The sequence below is a fragment of the Silene latifolia genome, chromosome Y (assembly GCF_048544455.1).
Source record: "Silene latifolia isolate original U9 population chromosome Y, ASM4854445v1, whole genome shotgun sequence".
Lineage (NCBI taxonomy): Eukaryota > Viridiplantae > Streptophyta > Magnoliopsida > Caryophyllales > Caryophyllaceae > Silene > Silene latifolia.
In genome coordinates this window covers 332,668,285-332,689,836 of record NC_133538.1, presented here as the reverse complement: position 1 = coordinate 332,689,836, position 21,552 = coordinate 332,668,285, and the positions used below count along the sequence as shown (strand labels likewise).

The 21,552-nt window shown below is 40.1% G+C and overlaps 1 non-coding gene across 1 annotated transcript; it reads left to right on the top strand.

Annotated features, from left to right (window-relative positions):
- The first annotated feature begins 20,079 nt into the window (after positions 1-20,079).
- On the top strand, positions 20,080-20,186 carry LOC141636544 (small nucleolar RNA R71). Its single transcript, XR_012541150.1, has one exon. It is a non-coding gene; the product is annotated as a small nucleolar RNA R71 (small nucleolar RNA).
- Positions 20,187-21,552: the final 1,366 nt, after the last annotated feature.

Below are 21,552 nucleotides of genomic sequence, written 5' to 3'. Positions count from 1 at the left end.
TTGACTTCTTATCGTGTTATTGAATCGTGTTGGCTTGTTTGTGTTTCATATGACCAAGTTGTGAACGTGACTTGATTTGTGGTTGTTGATTACGCTATGATATGGTTGACTGAATTGTTCGTGTTGAGTGTGTTATCACGACATTTGGTAGCTGGCATGATTTCATTCATTGTTATACATTTGTATTGCATTGTTTACTGTGGAGCATTCATATGCATTGGAGATGGAGGATATTGAGGTGATATGGTGTGGTGATGATGAGGTTGTGATAAGGCCCAGGCGGGTTCTGCAGGACTTGCCTGGCAGATCGGCTACGGTCGATATATATAGTCTACCGGGGATCGGTATGGCTGGGTTGTCCGGGTTATGAGTTATGAGATATGAGTTATGAGATATGAGTTATGAGATATGAGTTATGATATATGAGTTGAGGTGGAGATGGAGGTGACGGAGGAGCATGCATATCATTATTTTGTTGTATCATTGTTTTCCCTACTCAACCTCGTGGTTGACCCTGTGTATTCGTGAACACCTGTGATGACCCAAACATTGGCGAGCAGACTTGACAGGTTTAAGAGACAGAACGGGAGCTTGGTGGGCGTGAGACACTGGATCAGAAGACTTAGTAGCTAGATCATCATCTAGAAGACTTTCACTTTTATTTATGTTAGTTCTTTGTAAATTGACGTAAAAGAGGTTTTGTAATAATTAAGTTAAAAATAATTATATAAATTGCCTTGGAGTTTAATTTGTTATTCACTACCTCGGGAAACCGAGATGGTAACAGTCCGGTTTATTAGGGAATGTCTCGCGAAGGCTCCTTCATAAACCGGGGTGTTACAAAGTGGTATCGAGACGAACGATCCTCGGGCCTAAACCAATGAACCCAATGAACGTAGGATGTGTCTAAATAAAATGAACCCCTGGGAATAAACTGTTAGGAGCTCACAGTGCGGTTAAGAAGGCGCCCTTAATACGTGCTCTTTTGCCCTCTCAGTTTTGAACCAGGTAACCCGAGAGAAAATTGAGTGAATGGGGTAGTTAGCAGGAAAACCTTGGATATAATCGAGTTGATGTATACCTTGAGACCCATATATTCTAACCATTCTGCAGGACAACGTTACGGTAAGTATTTTGTATGAATGATGACGTGATCATATGATGTTGTGGAAATGAGAAATAAATTTTCGTGTTCAGATTGATAATCAATGAAGTGTTGGATTGTGGTAATCGTGAGCGTGAAAATAATTGCGAATTGATGATATTTATCTGGATAGATGTGAATGACGTGTTGATAGTGTTATTATGTCTAGTGATATGCGGTTATGTGATCCCGAAGCCATGCTAGTATACTATTGTGATAGTAATTAGAAACACTAGTGACTTGCTTGTTTCTAGTCATAGCAATCGTGATTTAGATGTAAGGAGTAGGTCGAGATGCGAAGGGATTCTATGGGATAGACGTTTACGTAAGTGCAAAGTGTGAGATTTAAGTTGGGATGGGTTAGTGTACATAGTGGGTTCATAAGAGCTTGTAACATAGTAAAGAATGACCTAGTGCTGAAACACGTTTGTTTGATTTTACTCCCTAATTGATCTTGCTGTCATTTCTTTTCTGTTAATTTCCTATGGATGAAAATTTTATGAGAGATAGCCTCGTGAGTTAGTGTTCATTTGGCGTTGGTTTCATGTTTATAGGATATACGGATTAGGAGTAATAAATATTTTAGTGGGCTGTGGTCAGGAAGTTCCTGTGCAGTGATGTTTTGACCAATGATTTTGTAAAAATCCTCATTTAATTTGTATAAATGATTTTTGCATAATTCCAACTCCATCGACTAGAAGGTTCGCATACGTTTTCAAATTGATAAGCCACGAAAATTTTTGATGTCTCTATATTAAATGGTAAGTTTTGCAAACTGACCCAAGTTTCGGACCAATTGCTGCCACATACTTGTTTGGACCAACTGAGTTGTAAAATTCTTTAAAAATTGAATTCTTGAACTTTGGACCTCATTCTTTTTATCACGAATTATTAACTCTCTGTATGTTATGAAAAGTAATATAACTCAAGTTTTCCTTGAGCGGCTATTTATTCGTGATTTTTGAAAGTTACAACGTGAATCATGACCTGTAAAATGTGCGTTCTATGTTAAGTTTTCATACAGTTGATTGATTAATTCATGAGCCTTAGTAATGTGAAATTATAATGTTTTTATATGAAGATAGTCGCACGCATGTTCAGTAGTTATGTATCTTAACAAGTGATAAAATTAAAACTTAGTTGATAACATTGTTGGCATGATAGATAGAGTAAAATTGAATAGCTTAATTTGATTCTTAATCGAGGGTGAAATATGTTGTACGAGTCCAGTTGTTTGCATATTTTGTGGCATGTTGTAATATCTCTGGTGTTCATCATATTTGTATAGTGGTCGGGTATACATAAATATAAAACTATATTATCATATCTTGGTAAAATTGGGGGCGTTAAACGTCCTAATGTACTCGCATGAATATTTACAATAATTATGTTAAATGTTTACACATGAATGGTAGTAATGATTATGTCTAAATGTTCCCACATGTAGGATGTCATCTGAGTTCTAAGGTCCTTTATGTGAGTCTGTGTGCCTATAGTTATACTTATTGCTTTCATTACATTAAATTATTTCAGTTGAACCTAAAACCTATAACATGATAATAAACAGTGTCGTTATTCCTTATTGAATATGTTCGTTATTATATAGTCATAAAACGCTAAAGTGATTCTTGCAATTGTAGCACGACATTTGACATACCTATATTTCCGAGTCGTTGCTATCAATTATAATCTAACGAATATTTTTTATGATAACTATGTTGACAATTATAATGGGATAACCCTTTGATGATCCACATGTTATGTGTATGTTTAAATGATAGTCGTTATAGTTACGTTTAATTGAGCCGCGAGTTGCCTATTTGTTCAAACCGTGCAAACCAGAGAACTTGTTCACCTTGCTAATCTTTTGCCATAGATAATGTTTTACAAGTTATATGATGGTATATGTACATGTCTAGGCTAATTATGCGATATCTTTTGTTTTGCTGAAAAGGAGTTATACTAAGTTGCTGGACACGATTGAATGATGTGGTTGCTAAAATGTCAAACACATGTGTGATATGGAAGTAATATTGTTGTTGTCATGGATCATATGTTGTTACTTTTATTGGGAAATATGTTTCAGAATTTATATCAAACAAGCTGACTAATTCGTGTTGTATGTCTGATGAGTCAAAAGGTTTTGATTACGTGTTATGTTTTCTATGGTTTCAAGGTGTTTAAGTAGTGCTTATGTACCGCATGTCTTAATACTCCTGGTGATTTATTAGTAGTAGGGCGGAATGAATGCACATATGGTTCAATTGTTCGGAATTGGTAACAGTTTTGACTTGGGAGAGGAATTTGGTGGGGTCAATGTTAGATTGTATGCTGGTTTACGTGTATTCTTGCGGTTGATATTTCTAAAGTGGTTGTTCTCTGGTAGATAATGCGAACTGTGGTGATCTTGAGTTGACCAAAACCCTGGTATTACAACAGTTACCCTGAAAACTTGTTATATAACTTTCGCACACTTAAACCTCGAGAATGAATCCTTTATCTTAACACCCTTCTACGGTAACACCCTTGTGTCTTAATTTGTTTAACTTTCCACTTTGTAGGATGGATCCCTACAATGTGCACCCGCGAGACTGTGACATGTCACTTGATGCTGACTTTAATGAGCATTGTGAGAAACTTTGTGCTGCCATGGACAAGTATGGCCATAATGGGCACCCAGAGTACCTAACTAATACTCAGTTAAGAGCGTATACCCTTATCGATACTATCCCTGACTCTGGCATACTAAAGGACAGCAAACGCTTCTATATGAGAGAGTTGTCCACCCATTGCATGAGGCTATGCCGTGACCCCAATTACTGCGGCGGGACCAGATACCCGCCCGAGCATAACTTTGACTTTATAGCAGGCGACCTGAGATACGAATTTTACGCTAATGTATCTGATGCCGAAAGTACGACTGAACCACCCATGCCGGACTTTGGGAAGAGGTGAACCAGGAAGGGAATGACGTAGAAGTCACCAGAATCAGAGGAAGCGCGACCTAAGGACCGTTAGGTTAGGGTTAGTAACACCATGATCGGTCTGTTGTGGAGCCGTGTAAACCTTTGGCTCCTTTCTTGTTGTTCTTTAGTTGATGTTGTATTTTAAGGCAAGCATGGGCTAAGTAATAAGTGTTACTTGATGACAATCAGTTAATTCCATAATAAAACCTTATTTTCGACTTTAATGTTACTGCGCAATCTCTTATCATGTGTTCTTTTCTGTGACATGTTGTTGACAGTGATTTTGTTGCATAGGGATATGAAATTTGAAAAGAGGTTACGAGGACGTAACCATGTTTTTAGTTGGGTAGGATTGTAAAATCTTAATGTTTATGTTGCACTTGTTTATAGATTATGGTTTTGATCAAGTTGTAGATCGTGGTTTTGATCAAGCTGATGTTTCGTTGCGTGATACCCATACAAATGAGTTCTCTATGTTGTGTAATTAAAGCGCTTTGTTATGGTGCTACGATAGTTTGCATGAGTTCATGAGTGGTGATAGGTTTGCATGAAGTAAGTTCCGGGACGTAACTTTCTTTTTAGGAGGGTAGAATGTAACATTCCGTTTCACCCGCTTAAGTTCATGAGTTCTTGTACTAGAAAATCTGTTTTGGTAACCACGGCGATGCTTGGAGGTTTGGTAGATGAGCGAACTTCGGGACGAAGTTCATTTTAAGGGGGGAAGACTGTAATACCCCGTATTTTATATTGTTTATTGAGCCGTGTAATTGTCTGGTCGTATTGATATCGTAGGGTCGAGTTATTCGTAAGCTTGTCAAGACGGTTTTAACTGAATGAGATCACGTTAACTAATTCTTTTACCAACCACGCGGACCCATAACATTTACCCACTTACCCAATCACGTTTACCCATGACCCATTTACCATCTAACCTAAAATTTAAACTAATTCTACCCTAATATTACAAACCCTACTCCCTCACCCGCCTACCTCTTTTCTTCGGCATCAAACATCAGCCTTCACGCAATTCGAGTGATAGAGAGAGAGAGTGGGCATTGGCGCGAGGGAAGAGCTTAGGGTGGTTGCCGACGTCCGAGGCGGTCTGGTGGTGGTTTTCGTGGCGGTTTAGGTAAGCAGTCACCATCCCTTTTCTCTTTTGTTGGTTGTCAGGTTGTGGTTGTTGTCTCGGTGGGTCGCAGGGAGGTAATAAGGGTGGTTGGTGTCGGGGTAATGGTGTTGGGTGGTATGAGTCGCCCCTATTGGTGGTGGTCAGGTGGGCTTTAGGTGGTGGTGGTGGCAGATGATACGTGCATTTTATATAGTCTTTTTAGCCTATTTTATGCACGTATTTCTATGCCTTTATCGTGGTTTTATGCTACGAAATGCCCCGAATATGCTACTTTGGGTTATTTTGTCTTATTTGCAGGAATGAACCAAGAAAGTAGCGAAATCAAGTCATTACCGTCCGTTCTGCATGCATTTGGAGGAAGAGTAGATTTGGAGCGGAAATATAGCTGTTTTGGGATGCGTGAAGGTGTTTCGGGAGCTAAAAGGACAAATCAAAGTCAACTAACGAGAATGATGAGTCATTGAAAGTCAAGACCCACTCGATCGAGTGATTTATTAGTCGATCGAGTGGTTTAGGAGTCAATAATCGTCGATCGAGTAAGACTTAGTAGTCGATCGACCAGTTTCTCTTATGCACTCACTCGATCGAGCACTTTACCTTCCGATCGAATTTGTTTTCAAGTGAGTTTACTCGATCGAGTGATTTCTTTACTCGATCGAGTGGGCTATCTTGACGGGTTGGGCTTTTAAGCTCTAATTCCGTCATTAGGTTTAATCCTATTCCTATTTTCTTATAAATAGGAGTAAAGGTTGTCATTTGTAATCATCCAAGGATCACGTTGCTCTTCCCCTTTTCTCTATACACTGTTACTTTTATTCCTGTTCATTTCCGGATCTCTTTAATTCAGTAATTCTTTCTTCCTTTCTCTCTTTTTATTTAATGGTTATTATTCCCTCTCCCTCTTTATTTATTGCTCTTATTAATTCTATGTCTAGCTAAATTCCCCTAGTATGTTAGGATTAGGGAAGCCGTGGTAGCATGTTTTAATTGTATTAAATAGATTAGCCTTGCGATAGGAATTGTATTAGGCAATTTAATCGTTATCCCATTTCGAATGAATGCATGCAGGAGACCATAAATTTAGTTAACCCTGACCTAGATCGAAAGATTGGAAGGGAAGGCTCGCTTAATTACAATAGGGTATTGCAGTGAGGGCGAAAGTTAAGCTGTTTACGCTCTAGGGCGGTTTAAGGACCGAAAGGTGACGACCATAGCTCTTCTTATCAATAGTCTAATCGCCTTAGTATTCCCGATAGTATAAGATCTGATAGCTGCCATGGTAGACCGACTCCTAGCATACTCCCTTCTCTCTTGCTGTTAATTTCTCTTATTTATTTCCTTCGCTTTAGTCTTTAGTTTAGAATATCAATTCAAAACCCCCACTGTGACACACCCTGACGATGACCGAATTAAACGGATAGATAGCAACTTAGCCTCCCGTGGAGATCGACCCTACTTACCGCTGACTTCTGTTAGTAGTAATCTAGGTATTTTATTTTTGGTGTAGAAACGACCGCATCAAATTTTGGCGCCGTTGCCGGGGAGGCGACGCTTTTTATCTGTTTTATTTTGTTTGTCCTTTCGCCTCAAGGGAAGACTAAGTACCTTGAGGCTGTTCTTATCTCTTTCTTTAGTGCTGTTTTGATAGGCCTACAGGTGTATTAAACAGGCTACTGAGGGAGATTATCGAAGGGAAGGCTTGAGTACCTTCGATCCCCCTTTGCCAAGATGACATCTGTTTCCCGACTAATTGCTCAGTTTGAAGCCCAAGCTGAGAAGCCTGCTAGTTGGGAAAGGAAGAAATCTTGGGGATGTGGTGCTGCTGAGCACAATGCAGCTGTAGTTGTGCCGCCACATCCACCCCATCAATGGCCACCGCAACAAGATCCTCGTGATATACAGAAAAAAGAAATCGCGGAGCTGAAATCCTTAATTCTAGAATATGATAGAAATATGGGTGCTCAAGTCACTGAACTGCAGTCTGAAATTGCTCGGTTAACAGCTGGGTTGGTTGCTCGGCAACCAGAAGAGGTGTGCTTGACCAAGAGCGGTTTTTCCCATGAAGAACCCGCGTTGCCCAATGCTGAAAATGATTTCTATATTTCGGATGACGACTTTCTATCGTATTTCCAGAATGCATGCAGGGATATCAGCGCTGTACATGAAGAAAGTCCTCGATCGAGTAATATCTCTTCTCGATCGAGTGACATGCATGAGGAAAGTGCTCGATCGAGCGATTTTGTTACTCGATCGAGTGAGATGCGGGAGGAAAGTGGTCGATCGAGTGATTATTTTGCTCGATCGACTGAATTGGCCATTGGGAGCTTTTATTCGTCACTTGGGTTCATATTGGATGACGAGTTTGACGATGATGAAGGTTACGGTGAACCTCCCTTATTCACAGCCGAGTCGGATATACTTGAAGCTGCGATTTACGGGATGGGTTCCACTGAGGAGGTTGATGAAGAAGCAGCTGAGACGGTAATTGCTCCTAGCACGGATAAGGTAATGCATTCCTTTGTCAGTGATTCCGTCGATGAGAGCAACCAACCCGAGGTAGTAAGCGATAATTTCATTATTGTTTGTTTTAACAGTATATTGCCTCGTTTAATTTGTGCTCCTTCTTTTAATGCTACACCCTCTCATATGTGGACGCATAATTTAACAAATTTTCACCGTCCTTATCATTTCAAGTTTGCTAATCTGAATCGGGACCCTTATATATTGACAATTGCTCCCGCGCTCCTTTATTTTGTGGATAAATTTGGGAGCGCTCATAGGAAATTTGTTCGGCTTAAAAAGTTAAACATTTTTATTTCCTATTTCTGTATTCCACTTTGGTGCTACTTATGCTGTTGTGTAGCACATGCGCAGCTATTTGACAAATTGTTTCGCGCTTTGAGCTGTTTTGATTGTATTTAATTATAGAGGCTCGAAGAAAAAGAAGGTCGAGGACTGATGAAGCTAGCGCTACCCGGGAGGCAACCCGGCGATTTATTTCTACATTTTTATTTACCTTAAGTTGTAATAAATGGTTATTATAACATAGACGGTCTCAGTTAAGCTTGTTTTGGTTAGTTGCGGGCTGTTTTTATTGCGTTTTGCAGGAATTACGCTGAGATCCACTCGATCGAGTAGTTTCTCTACTCGATCGAGCACCTTTGCTGATGAATCCACTCGATCGAGTGAAGATGTTACTCGATCGACCACCTGCAGATTAGAGAACCACTCGATCGACCACTATTCCAGTCGATCGAGCAGTTTTAGACGCCCATGTTACTCGATCAGCTACTATCCCTCTTGATCGAGTGTTATTGACTTGGATTAGCTTCCTGAGACGGTTTTCCGGGCCTTAGCAACCTCCCATTTCATGGTCGGTTTGGGGAGGTCCCCTTATTCGCGCTATTTTGTGAGTTTTTCCGCACTTACTTTCTCTTCCTCTTTCAGTTTGCATTTCCTTTCCATGTTTTGGTACAACGAGGGCATTGTACGGTTTGGTTTGGGGAGGTTATGCATCCATATCTGTGTCTGCATTTTGTTTTTACTGCATTTCAGTTATCACGTTTAATTTATGTTTGCATTGTTGTTTATTTTTGTTAAAAAATTCAAAAATTCAATAAAAATTTGAAAAATTGTTAAAAATTCAAAAATTTTCACGTTTATTTTAGCATATAGGTTGAGTCGGAACGGTAGATTTCAATGATGAAATTGCACTACAATTGTCTTTTTGCTTAAGCCTTGCATTAAAATGTTATCTTCTAACTTTGTCTTATTGCATGTCTACGAGTTAATGTTAAAATTTAGCTGAACGAATAGACTTGACCTGAAATTTTGGCAACCTACTTATAATTTCTAAGGAATTAGAGCCTTATAAACTGGTGTCATTTATGACCAGTTTCATGTAGGATTGTGAGTAGTTACTCCTTGCATAACATGTATCATCAATTTGCACGTATATGAAATTCAATTGGTTTTTGCCGTCATACATTCGGGTTAGTGGTTGGTGTCACATGCAGGGAGGTGCTTACATATTCCCTTTCTTTCATTTTTACCCATAAACTCCACATTAGCCAAATTTGCCTGTCGACCCTTAGCTACATTCCAAATTTAGCCTGCCCTGTCAAGCTAGTTTAGATTGTTCTGCGGTATATTGTCTATTGTATCAAGTTTGGCCTGTATCTGTTGACTTGGAGTTGGTAATTTATGAAGGAAAGGAGGATGATGAAAAAGACGTGAAAAGAAGGAAAAAGAGAAGTCGAAAAAGAATTCGAATAAATAGAAAAAAAAAAGAAAAATTCGAAAAAGAAAGAAGAAGAAACCGAGAGAAAAAAAAAGAAAGAAAAGAAAAAAAAGAGATGTTGTTTGTTGATTAGGCGGTTTCTGCTCCTATGTTCTATCTTATATCATATGAGGAGTATTTTTAGTTCGGTTTGGTGAGTTTTATGCCAAATGAAGGGCATGTGCTTAAATTCATAATTGAGTTGGAAATGGATATGTTTCATATGGTTTTGTTTAGGTACTAGCTTGATCACCTATACCTCCACATTCCCATAAATGTTTTGCCTTTTCTTACCCATTGCCTCACTTTACCATATTTTTGTAAGCCCTCGGCTGTGACAGGACCTTGTTTGGTTGGAATATATGTTTGGTAGTTAGAATTGTCTATCATATTAGCTGCATGCATGTTTATGTGGGTCGTAGTTTAGGTGAGCGACTATTTTTCTTTCTCTCTTACATATATATGCTTACCCTTTGCTTCATGAGAGAAGAGTGACCCGTGAGAGTCCATTGTTAAAGGTCTTGCAAGGTCGACGGTTCAGCTTTATTATGAACATCTTATAACTCGTTTGCATTTGACTGTTTAGCTATAAGTGTTAGTTTGCTCGCATTAAATTGGCTTAAGTGGGCATTTGTAGCTGGCTCTGAGTTATCTTTTCCGTTCCATTAGTTGCATTTTAGTTTACTCGAGGACGAGTAAAGGTTTGGTTTGGGGAGATTTGATACGTGCATTTTATATAGTCTTTTTAGCCTATTTTATGGATGTATTTCTATGCCTTTATCGTGGTTTTATGCTACGAAATGCCCCGAATATGCTACTTTGGGTTATTTTGTCTTATTTGCAGGAATGAACCAGAAAGTAGCGAAATTAAGTCATTTACCGTCCGTTCTGCATGCATTTGGAGGAAGAGTAGATTTGGAGCGGAAATATAGCTATTTTGGGATGCGTGAAGGTGTTTCGGGAGCTAAAAGGACAAATCAAAGTCAACTAACGAGAATGATGACCTGCTGAAGTCAAGACCCACTCGATCGAGTGATTTATTAGTCGATCGAGTGGTTTAGAGTCAATAATCGTCGATCGAGTAAGACTTAGTAGTCGATCGACCGGTTTCTCTTATGCACTCACTCGATCGAGCACTTTACCTTCCGATCGAAAGTGTTTTCAAGTTTGAGTTTACTCGATCGAGTGATTTCTTTACTCGATCGAGTGGGCTATCTTGACGGGTTGGCTTTTAAGCTCTAATTCCGTCATTAGGTTTAATCCTATTCCTATTTTCTTATAAATAGGAGTAAAGGTTGTCATTTGTAATCATCCAAGGATCACGTTGCTCTTCCCCTTTTCTCTATACACTGTTACTTTTATTCTGTTCATTTAGGATCTCTTTAATTGGTAATTCTTTCTTCCTTTCTCTCTTTTTATTTAATGGTTATTATTCCCTCTCCCTCTTTATTTATTGCTCTTATTAATTCTATGTCTAGCTAAATTCCCCTAGTATGTTAGGATTAGGGAAGCCGTGGTAGCATGTTTTAATTGTATTAAATAGATTAGCCCCGCGATAAGAATTGTATTAGGCAATTTAATCGTTATCCGGTCGAATGAATGCATGCAGGAGACCATAAATTTAGTTAACCCTGACCTAGATCGAAATATTGGAAGGGAAGGCTTGCTTAATTACAATAGGGTATTGCAGTGAGGGCGAAAGTTAAGCTGTTTACGCTCTAGGGCGGTTTAAGGACCGAAAGGTGACGACCATAGCTCTTCTTATCAATAGTCTAATCGCCTTAGTATTCCCGATAGTATAAGATCCGATAGCTGCCACGGTAGACCGACTCCTAGCATACTCCCTTCTCTCTTGTTGTTAATTTCTCTTATTTATTTCCCTCGCTTTAGTCTTTAGTTTAGAATATCAATTCAAAACCCCCCACACCGTGACACCCTGACAGACCGAATTAAACAGATAGATAGCAATTTAGCCTCCCTGTGGAGATCGACCCTACTTACCGCTGACTTCTGTTAGTAGTAATCTAGGTATTTTATTTTTGGTGTAGAAACGACCGCATCAGCAGAGATAGGCGGCATCGACAAGGGGGGTAGCAAACGAGTTTATTTATGTTTTCAGGCGAGTTTAGATGCTAGGCTTGGGGTGGCGCCACCGTGGACTCGGGGGAGGTCGAAACGGCGGCGCCATGGTGACTGTGTGCGTGGCTAGACGGTGAGCAGAGTGGTGGTGATAGGGTGGAGTGCTGTTGACAACAGCGGTGACTGTGGGGTTGTGTTGTGGGCTGCTGTGGTGGCAACCGTGGGAGGTGGAGTGAACCAGGGGGGAGTTCGTGGCCACGGTCTGACTCACCGGCGGGAGTCGAACCCGGTGAGGGTGTTGGTGGGTGCTCAGGTCAGACCCGGTGTCTAACTTGGCAGCTGTCACGGTGGAAGGGGGCACGTGGGAGTTCGGGAAACGGGTTGGAAGTCGTGGGTTTGGGTGTGTTTTTAGTCGGCTTTGATTCGTTTCTTTATTGTTTAAATTATCGTATTTTGTAGTTAATTTAATTCCCGAGTCATTTAAATAATTTATTTAATTTAAATTCCCGAGTCTTTTAAAATAATTAGAGACGGATTTTGAGTCGGGTTTGTTAAAAGAGAAAAGTTACTATATCGGGAAAGTTTCCATTTTAAGAAATTCTATTTTTAGTAACTTCTATTTTGGGAACGGGAATAGTTAAGTGATTGTTTATCATTTAATTATCTTTCAGAGGGAGCATTGTTGTGGAATATTCTTTGGACACCCGACTATTTGATTGCGGTATTGAGGTAGGGAAATACACTTGACTTCTTATCGTGTTATTGAATCGTGTTGGCTTGTTTGTGTTTCATATGACCAAGTTGTGAACGTGACTTGATTTGTGGTTGTTGATTACGCTATGATATGGTTGACTGAATTGTTCGTGTTGAGTGTGTTATCACGACATTTGGTAGCTGGCATGATTTCATTCATTGTTATACATTTGTATTGCATTGTTTACTGTGGAGCATTCATATGCATTGGAGATGGAGGATATTGAGGTGATATGGTGTGGTGATGATGAGGTTGTGATAAGGCCCAGGCGGGTTCTGCAGGACTTGCCCTGGTGTCCTCAGTGCGAAATGCAGATCGGCTACGGTCGATATATATAGTCTACCGGGGATCGGTATGGCTGGGTTGTCCGGGTTATGAGTTATGAGATATGAGTTATGAGATATGAGTTATGAGATATGAGTTATGATATATGAGTTGAGGTGGAGATGGAGGTGACGGAGGAGCATGCATATCATATTTTGGTTGTATCATTGTTTTCCCTACTCAACCTCGTGGTTGACCCTGTGTATTCGTGAACACCTGTGATGACCCAAACATTGGCGAGCAGACTTGACAGGTTTAAGAGACAGAACGGGAGCTTGGTGGGCGTGAGACACTGGATCAGAAGACTTAGTAGCTAGATCATCATCTAGAAGACTTTCACTTTTATTTATGTTAGTTCTTTGTAAATTGACGTAAAAGAGGTTTTGTAATAATTAAGTTAAAAATAATTATATAAATTGCCTTGGAGTTTAATTTGTTATTCACTACCTCGGGAAACCGAGATGGTAACAGTCCGGTTTATTAGGGAATGTCTCGGCGAAGGCTCCTTCATAAACCGGGGTGTTACAAAGTGGTATCAGAGACGAACGATCCTCAGGCCTAAACCAATGAACCCAATGAACGTAGGATGTGTCTAAATAAAATGAACCCCTGGGAATAAACTGTTAGGAGCTCACAGTGCGGTTAAGAAGGCGCCCTTAATACGTGCTCTTTTGCCCTCTCAGTTTTGAACCAGGTAACCCGAGAGAAAATTGAGTGAATGGGGTAGTTAGCAGGAAAACCTTGGATATAATCGAGTTGATGTATACCTTGAGACCCATATATTCTAACCATTCTGCAGGACAACGTTACGGTAAGTATTTTGTATGAATGATGACGTGATCATATGATGTTGTGGAAATGAGAAATAAATTTTCGTGTTCAGATTGATAATCAATGAAGTGTTGGATTGTGGTAATCGTGAGCGTGAAAATAATTGCGAATTGATGATATTTATCTGGATAGATGTGAATGACGTGTTGATAGTGTTATTATGTCTAGTGATATGCGGTTATGTGATCCCGAAGCCATGCTAGTATACTATTGTGATAGTAATTAGAAACACTAGTGACTTGCTTGTTTCTAGTCATAGCAATCGTGATTTAGATGTAAGGAGTAGGTCGAGATGCGAAGGGATTCTATGGGATAGACGTTTACGTAAGTGCAAAGTGTGAGATTTAAGTTGGGATGGGTTAGTGTACATAGTGGGTTCATAAGAGCTTGTAACATAGTAAAGAATGACCTAGTGCTGAAACACGTTTGTTTGATTTTACTCCCTAATTGATCTTGCTGTCATTTCTTTTCTGTTAATTTCCTATGGATGAAAATTTTATGAGAGATAGCCTCGTGAGTTAGTGTTCATTTGGCGTTGGTTTCATGTTTATAGGATATACGGATTAGGAGTAATAAATATTTTAGTGGGCTGTGGTCAGGAAGTTCCTGTGCAGTGATGTTTTGACCAATGATTTTGTAAAAATCCTCATTTAATTTGTATAAATGATTTTTGCATAATTCCAACTCCATCGACTAGAAGGTTCGCATACGTTTTCAAATTGATAAGCCACGAAAATTTTTGATGTCTCTATATTAAATGGTAAGTTTTGCAAACTGACCCAAGTTTCGGACCAATTGCTGCCACATACTTGTTTGGACCAACTGAGTTGTAAAATTCTTTAAAAATTGAATTCTTGAACTTTGGACCTCATTCTTTTTATCACGAATTATTAACTCTCTGTATGTTATGAAAAGTAATATAACTCAAGTTTTCCTTGAGCGGCTATTTATTCGTGATTTTTGAAAGTTACAACGTGAATCATGACTTGTAAAATGTGCGTTCTATGTTAAGTTTTCATACGATTGATTGATTAATTCATGAGCCTTAGTAATGTGAAATTATAATGTTTTTATATGAAGATAGTCGCACGCATGTTCAGTAGTTATGTATCTTAACAAGTGATAAAATTAAAACTTAGTTGATAACATTGTTGGCATGATAGATAGAGTAAAATTGAATAGCTTAATTTGATTTTTAATCGAGGGTGAAATATGTTGTACGAGTCCAGTTGTTTGCATATTTTGTGGCATGTTGTAATATCTCTGGTGTTCATCATATTTGTATAGTGGTCGGGTATACATAAATATAAAACTATATTATCATATCTTGGTAAAATTGGGGGCGTTAAACGTCCTAATGTACTCGCATGAATATTTACAATAATTATGTTAAATGTTTACACATGAATGGTAGTAATGATTATGTCTAAATGTTCCCACATGTAGGATGTCATCTGAGTTCTAAGGTCCTTTATGTGAGTCTGTGTGCCTATAGTTATACTTATTGCTTTCATTACATTAAATTATTTGATTGAACCTAAAACCTATAACATGATAATAAACAGTGTCGTTATTCCTTATTGAATATGTTCGTTATTATATAGTCATAAAACGCTAAAGTGATTCTTGCAATTGTAGCACGACATTTGACATACCTATATTTCCGAGTCGTTGCTATCAATTATAATCTAACGAATATTTTTTATGATAACTATGTTGACAATTATAATGGGATAACCCTTTGATGATCCACATGTTATGTGTATGTTTAAATGATAGTCGTTATAGTTACGTTTAATTGAGCCGCGAGTTGCCTATTTGTTCAAACCGTGCAAACCGGAGAACTTGTTCACCTTACTAATCTTTTGCCATAGATAATGTTTTACAAGTTATATGATGGTATATGTACATGTCTAGGCTAATTATGCGATATCTTTTGTTTTTCTTTGAAAAGGAGTTATACTAAGTTCTTTGGACACGATTGAATGATGTGGTTGCTAAAATGTCAAACACATGTATGATATGGAAGTAATGTTGTTGTTGTCATGGATCATATGTTGTTACTTTTATTGGGAAATATGTTTCAGAATTTATATCAAACAAGTTGACTAATTCGTGTTGTATGTCTGATGAGTCAAAAGGTTTTGATTACGTGTTATGTTTTCTATGGTTTCAAGGTGTTTAAGTAGTGCTTATGTACCGCATGTCTTAATACTCCTGGTGATTTATTAGTAGTAGGGCGGAATGAATGCACATATGGTTCAATTGTTCGGAATTGGTAACAGTTTTGACTTGGGAGAGGAATTTGGTGGGGTCAATGTTAGATTGTATGCTGGTTTACGTGTATTCTTGCGGTTGATATTTCTAAAGTGGTTGTTCTCTGGTAGATAATGCGAACTGTGGTGATCTTGAGTTGACCAAAACCCTGGTATTACAACAGTTACCCTGAAAACTTGTTATATAACTTTCGCACACTTAAACCTCGAGAATGAATCCTTTATCTTAACACCCTTCTACGGTAACACCCTTGTGTCTTAATTTGTTTAACTTTCCACTTTGTAGGATGGATCCCTACAATGTGCACCCGCGAGACTATTACATGTCACTTGATGCTGACTTTAATGAGCATTGTGAGAAACTTTGTGCTGCCATGGACAAGTATGGCCATAATGGGCACCCTGAGTACCTAACTAATACTCAGTTAAGAGCGTATACCCTTATCGATACTATCCCTGACTCTGGCATACTAAAGGACAGCAAACGCTTCTATATGAGAGAGTTGTCCACCCATTGCATGAGGCTATGCCGTGACCCCATTCATGCGGCGGGACCGGATACCCGCCCGAGCATAACTTTGACTTTATAGCGGGCGACGAGATACGAATTTTACGCTAATGTATCGATGCCGAAAGTACGACTGAACCACCCATGCCGACTTCGGGAAGAGGTGAACCAGAAGGGAATGACGTAGAAGTCACCGTAGAATCGAGGAAGCGCGACCTAAGGACCGTTAGGTTAGGGTTAGTAACACCATGATCGGTCTGTTGTGGAGCCGTGTAAACCTTTGGCTCCTTTCTTGTTGTTCTTTAGTTGATGTTGTATTTTAAGGCAAGCATGGGCTAAGTAATAAGTGTTACTTGATGACAATCAGTTAATTCCATAATAAAACCTTGTTTTCGACTTTAATGTTACTGCGCAATCTCTTATCATGTGTTCTTTTCTGTGACATGTTGTTGACAGTGATTTTGTTGCATAGGGATATGAAATTTGAAAAGAGGTTACGAGGACGTAACCATGTTTTTAGTTGGGTAGGATTGTAAAATCTTAATGTTTATGTTGCACTTGTTTATAGATTATGGTTTTGATCAAGTTGTAGATCGTGGTTTTGATCAAGCTGATGTTTCGTTGCGTGATACCCATACAAATGAGTTCTCTATGTTGTGTAATTAAACTATTCGTTATGGTGCTCGATAGTTTGCATGAGTTCATGAGTGGTGATAGGTTTGCATGAAGTAAGTTCCGGGACGTAACTTTCTTTTTAGGAGGGTAGAATGTAACATTCCGTTTCACCCGCTTAAGTTCATGAGTTCTTGTACTAGAAAATCTGTTTTGGTAACCACGGCGATGCTTGGAGGTTTGGTAGATGAGCGAACTTCGGGACGAAGTTCATTTTAAGGGGGGAAGACTGTAATACCCCGTATTTTATATTGTTTATTGAGCCGTGTAATTGTCTGGTCGTATTGATATCGTAGGGTCGAGTTATTCGTAAGCTTGTCAAGACGGTTTTAACTGAATGAGATCACGTTAACTAATTCTTTTACCAACCACGCGGACCCATAACATTTACCCACTTACCCAATCACGTTTACCCATGACCCATTTACCATCTAACCTAAAATTTAACCTAATTCTACCCTAATATTACAAACCCTACTCCCTCACCCGCCTACCTCTTTTCTTCGGCATCAAACATCAGCCTTCACGCAATTCGAGAGAGAGAGAGAGAGAGAGCGTGGGCATTGACGGCGCAGCAGGGAAGAGCTTAGGGTGGTTGCCGACGTGCTGAGGCGGCCCTGGTGGTGGTTTTCGTGGCGGTTTAGGGGCGGTCACCATCCCTTTTCTCTTTTGTTGGTTGTCAGGTTGTGGTTGTTGTCTCGGTGTGTCGCAGGGAGGTAATAAGGGTGGTTGGTGTCGGGGTAATGGTGTTGGGTGGTATGAGTCGCCCCTATTGGTGGCGGTCAGGTGGGCTTTAGGTGGTGGTGGTGGCAGAGATAGGCGGCATCGACATGGGGGGGTAGCAAACGAGTTTATTTATGTTTTCAGGCGAGTTTAGATGCTAGGCTTGGGGTGGCGCCACCGTGTACTCGGGGAGGTCGAACGGCGGCGCCACGGCGCGTGTGCGTGGCTAGACGGTGAGCAGAGTGGTGGTGATAGGGTGGAGTGCTGTTGACAACAGCGGTGACTGTGGGGTTGTGTTGTGGGCTGCTGTGGTGGCAACCGTGGGAGGTGGAGTGAACCAGGGGAGAGTTCGTGGCCACGGTATGACTCACCGGCGGGAGTCGAACCCGGTGAGGGTGTTGGTGGGTGCTCAGGTCAGACCCGGTGTCTGACTTGGCAGTTGTCACGGTGAAAGGGGGCGCGTGGGAGTTCGGGAAACGGGTTGGAAGTCGTGGGTTTGGGCGTGTTTTTAGTCGGCTTTGATTCGTTTCTTTATTGTTTAAATTATCGTATTTTGTAGTTAATTTAATTCCCGAGTCATTTAAATAATTTATTTAATTTAAATTCCCGAGTATTTTAAAATAATTAGAGACGGATTTTGAGTCGGGTTTGTTAAAAGAGAAAAGTTACTATATCGGGAAAGTTTCCATTTTAAGAAATTCTATTTTTAGTAACTTCTATTTTGGGAACGGGAATAGTTAAAGGATTGTTTATCATTTAATTATCTTTCAGAGGGAGCATTGTTGTGGAATATTACTGGACACCCGACTATTTGATTGCGGTATTGAGGTAGGGAAATACACTTGACTTCTTATCGTGTTATTGAATCGTGTTGGCTTGTTTGTGTTTCATATGACCAAGTTGTGAACGTGACTTGATTCGTGGTTGTTGATTACGCTATGATATGGTTGACTGAATTGTTCGTGTTGAGTGTGTTATCACGACATTTGGTAGCTGGCATGATTTCATTCATTGTTATACATTTGTATTGCATTGTTTACTGTGGAGCATTCATATGCATTGGAGATGGAGGATATTGAGGTGATATGGTGTGGTGATGATGAGGTTGTGATAAGGCCCAGGCGGGTTCTGCAGGACTTGCCCTGGTGTCCTCAGCTGCGAGCTGGCAAATCGGCTACGGTCGATATATATAGTCTACCGGGGATCGGTATGGCCGGGTTGTCCGGGTTATGAGTTATGAGATATGAGTTATGATATATGAGTTGAGGTGGAGATGGAGGTGACGGAGGAGCATGCATATCATATTTTTGTTGTTTTATTGTTTTCCCTACTCAACCTCGTGGTTGACCCTGTGTATTCGTGAACACCTGTGATGACCCAAACATTGGCGAGCAGACTTGACAGGTTTAAGAGACAGAACGGGAGCTTGGTGGGCGTGAGACACTGGATCAGAAGACTTAGTAGCTAGATCATCATCTAGAAGACTTTCACTTTTATTTATGTTAGTTCTTTGTAAATTGACGTAAAAGAGGTTTTGTAATAATTAAGTTAAAAATAATTATATAAATTGCCTTGGAGTTTAATTTGTTATTCACTACCTCAGGAAACCGAGATGGTAACAGTCCGGTTTATTAGGGAATGTCTCGGCGAAGGCTCCTTCATAAACCGGGGTGTTACAGTAATTGTCCGGGAGCTCGAGTGGTACTCTTACTAGCCAATTGAGCAATTTGGCTCTCTAGTAGCTTCATCCCGGCCTCTCTAGCTTGGGACTCCTTCAAAGAAGACAAGTTCTTAAACTCAAGGCAAAATCGAGAACCATGGGATTGTTGTTCTTTACTTGTGGCACATAAGGAGGTTTTTGGTATTGTTGTTGCTTATGATGAGGGGGCACATAAGCTTGCTGCTCTTCTTTGTTGTGGAGGTTGAGTCGGATTCAGGACATTCTGGCTACTCCACCTCAAGTTGGGGTGGACATTCGGCTCATAGTACGTGTTTGTCTGCCTATAGTGTTGAAAGGCAGCACAAGACTCAAAGGGGACAGAACAATTTTCTGAGACATGCCCCTCAGCTCCACATCTTCTACAGACGAAAGGACCGTCTGAAACAGCGTTAACATGGTACATCCCTCCTTTAGAAGCTCCTCCCAACTCATATTTGTCAAACCTTGCAGTGAGAGCTTCTAGTGCAGCAACAGAGGAAGATTCAGCAGCTCTCCTCTGGTTTCCTCTCGAATTCCCATATTCAGCCTTATGAGTGGCCAAATCATCGATGATTTTCCACCCCTTGGTCTCTCCCATGTTCTCAGCAAATCGGCCATTGGCTGCAGCATCCAAAATAGCCCTATGATCGTCATACAGCCCATTATAGAACTGGTTGCAAAGACTCCATTTTTCGAACCCATGGTGCGGTATGGTTCGCACCAGTTTCTTGAAACGGACCCATGCTTCATGAAAGTTCTCATCAGGCCCTTGTTTAAAGCTCGTGATCTGAGCTCTAATGGCATTCGTCTTTCAGGCAGAGAGGTACTTTTTGTAGAATGCCAGGGCTAAGGAATTCCAGTCGGTGATCCCATGAGCGGCTCGGTCCAGATCTCTATACCACTCTCTTGCAGCGTCACGAAGAGAGAAAATGAACATGGTCTCCTTGATCTGATCTTGGGTCACACCGGCCGGCGGGGGTATAGAGTAGCAATAATCAATAAAAATCTCCATGTGCTTGACTGCATCTTCATTTGCAGCTCCCCCGAACTGGTTTCTCTCAACCAGGTTAATATAGGAAGGCTTTAGCTCGAATTTTCTCGCCTCCCCAGGTAGTTCGAATCCTTTGTAGAGATTCGCAGTTGTAGGCTCTGAGTGACTAGCAATGGTTGCTTCTTCAGCCATAACTGGGATTTCTGGAGAAGTAACTATCTCAGCTGAAGAAATTGAAGCAGGAGATGTAGGTGGATCTCCTTCAACGAGAGCGTTCGTTCGTAGTAGCTTGACGAGTACTCAGCTCTTCCTCTGTCGGTAATACCCTTTGTGATCGTCTCAACTCGCGCAAGGATTTCTCGATCTCAGGATTTAATGGTACTAGTTCACCACCCTGTGACCTGCGCATAAGAGGAAACTACAAGAAGAATATAAGAAAAGTTTAAGGAACGGAAGTCCCTTAAACTAAAGAAAGACTAAATAAAAACAACTAAAAATTAGAACAATTGCCTCCCCGGCAACGGCGCCAAAATTTGATACCCGTCGTGAGGTGTCAAAAATAATATTTATAATCTCCAACTACAACTATAGCTAGCGGCAGTCGGGTCGAACACGAGAGAGGCGGGACGTAATTTCTAATTGTTTAAATTCGGTCTAAGGTAACAAAAGGTGGGGGTTTGATTTGGTTTGGTCTATAGCTAATAACAATAAAAGAAAAGTAAACTAATGAAATATATAAAATCAAGTATAAAAAGAGGTACTAGGATGGTCGGTTCGTTATAGTTTCGGCGGCAGCATACTAAACAGGTCCAAATCGAACACATGTGAGGTGGGAAACAAGAGGTCCTCTCGGTCCACTCTTAACAAATAGCATCTTTCGATCTCGCTATAAGTCCCTAATATCACTAATACTGACTCTCGTTCTGAAAAGTGACTAATAATCTAAACTTTACCTATCTTTCGATCTCAGCGCAAGTTAGTCATTTCAATTGGTGATCTAACAACTTTCCCTATCTTTCGATCTAATGGGTCAGTCATAAATTAAGCATCTAATTGGTCGCATGCATTCGATTCGTTAAATATAACATTAAAATCAATTAGAACGAAAGGTAACCTCACGTGGTCAGTCGATCGACTGACACGCGATTTCAGTCCAAATTAATACTACGCCGCCTAC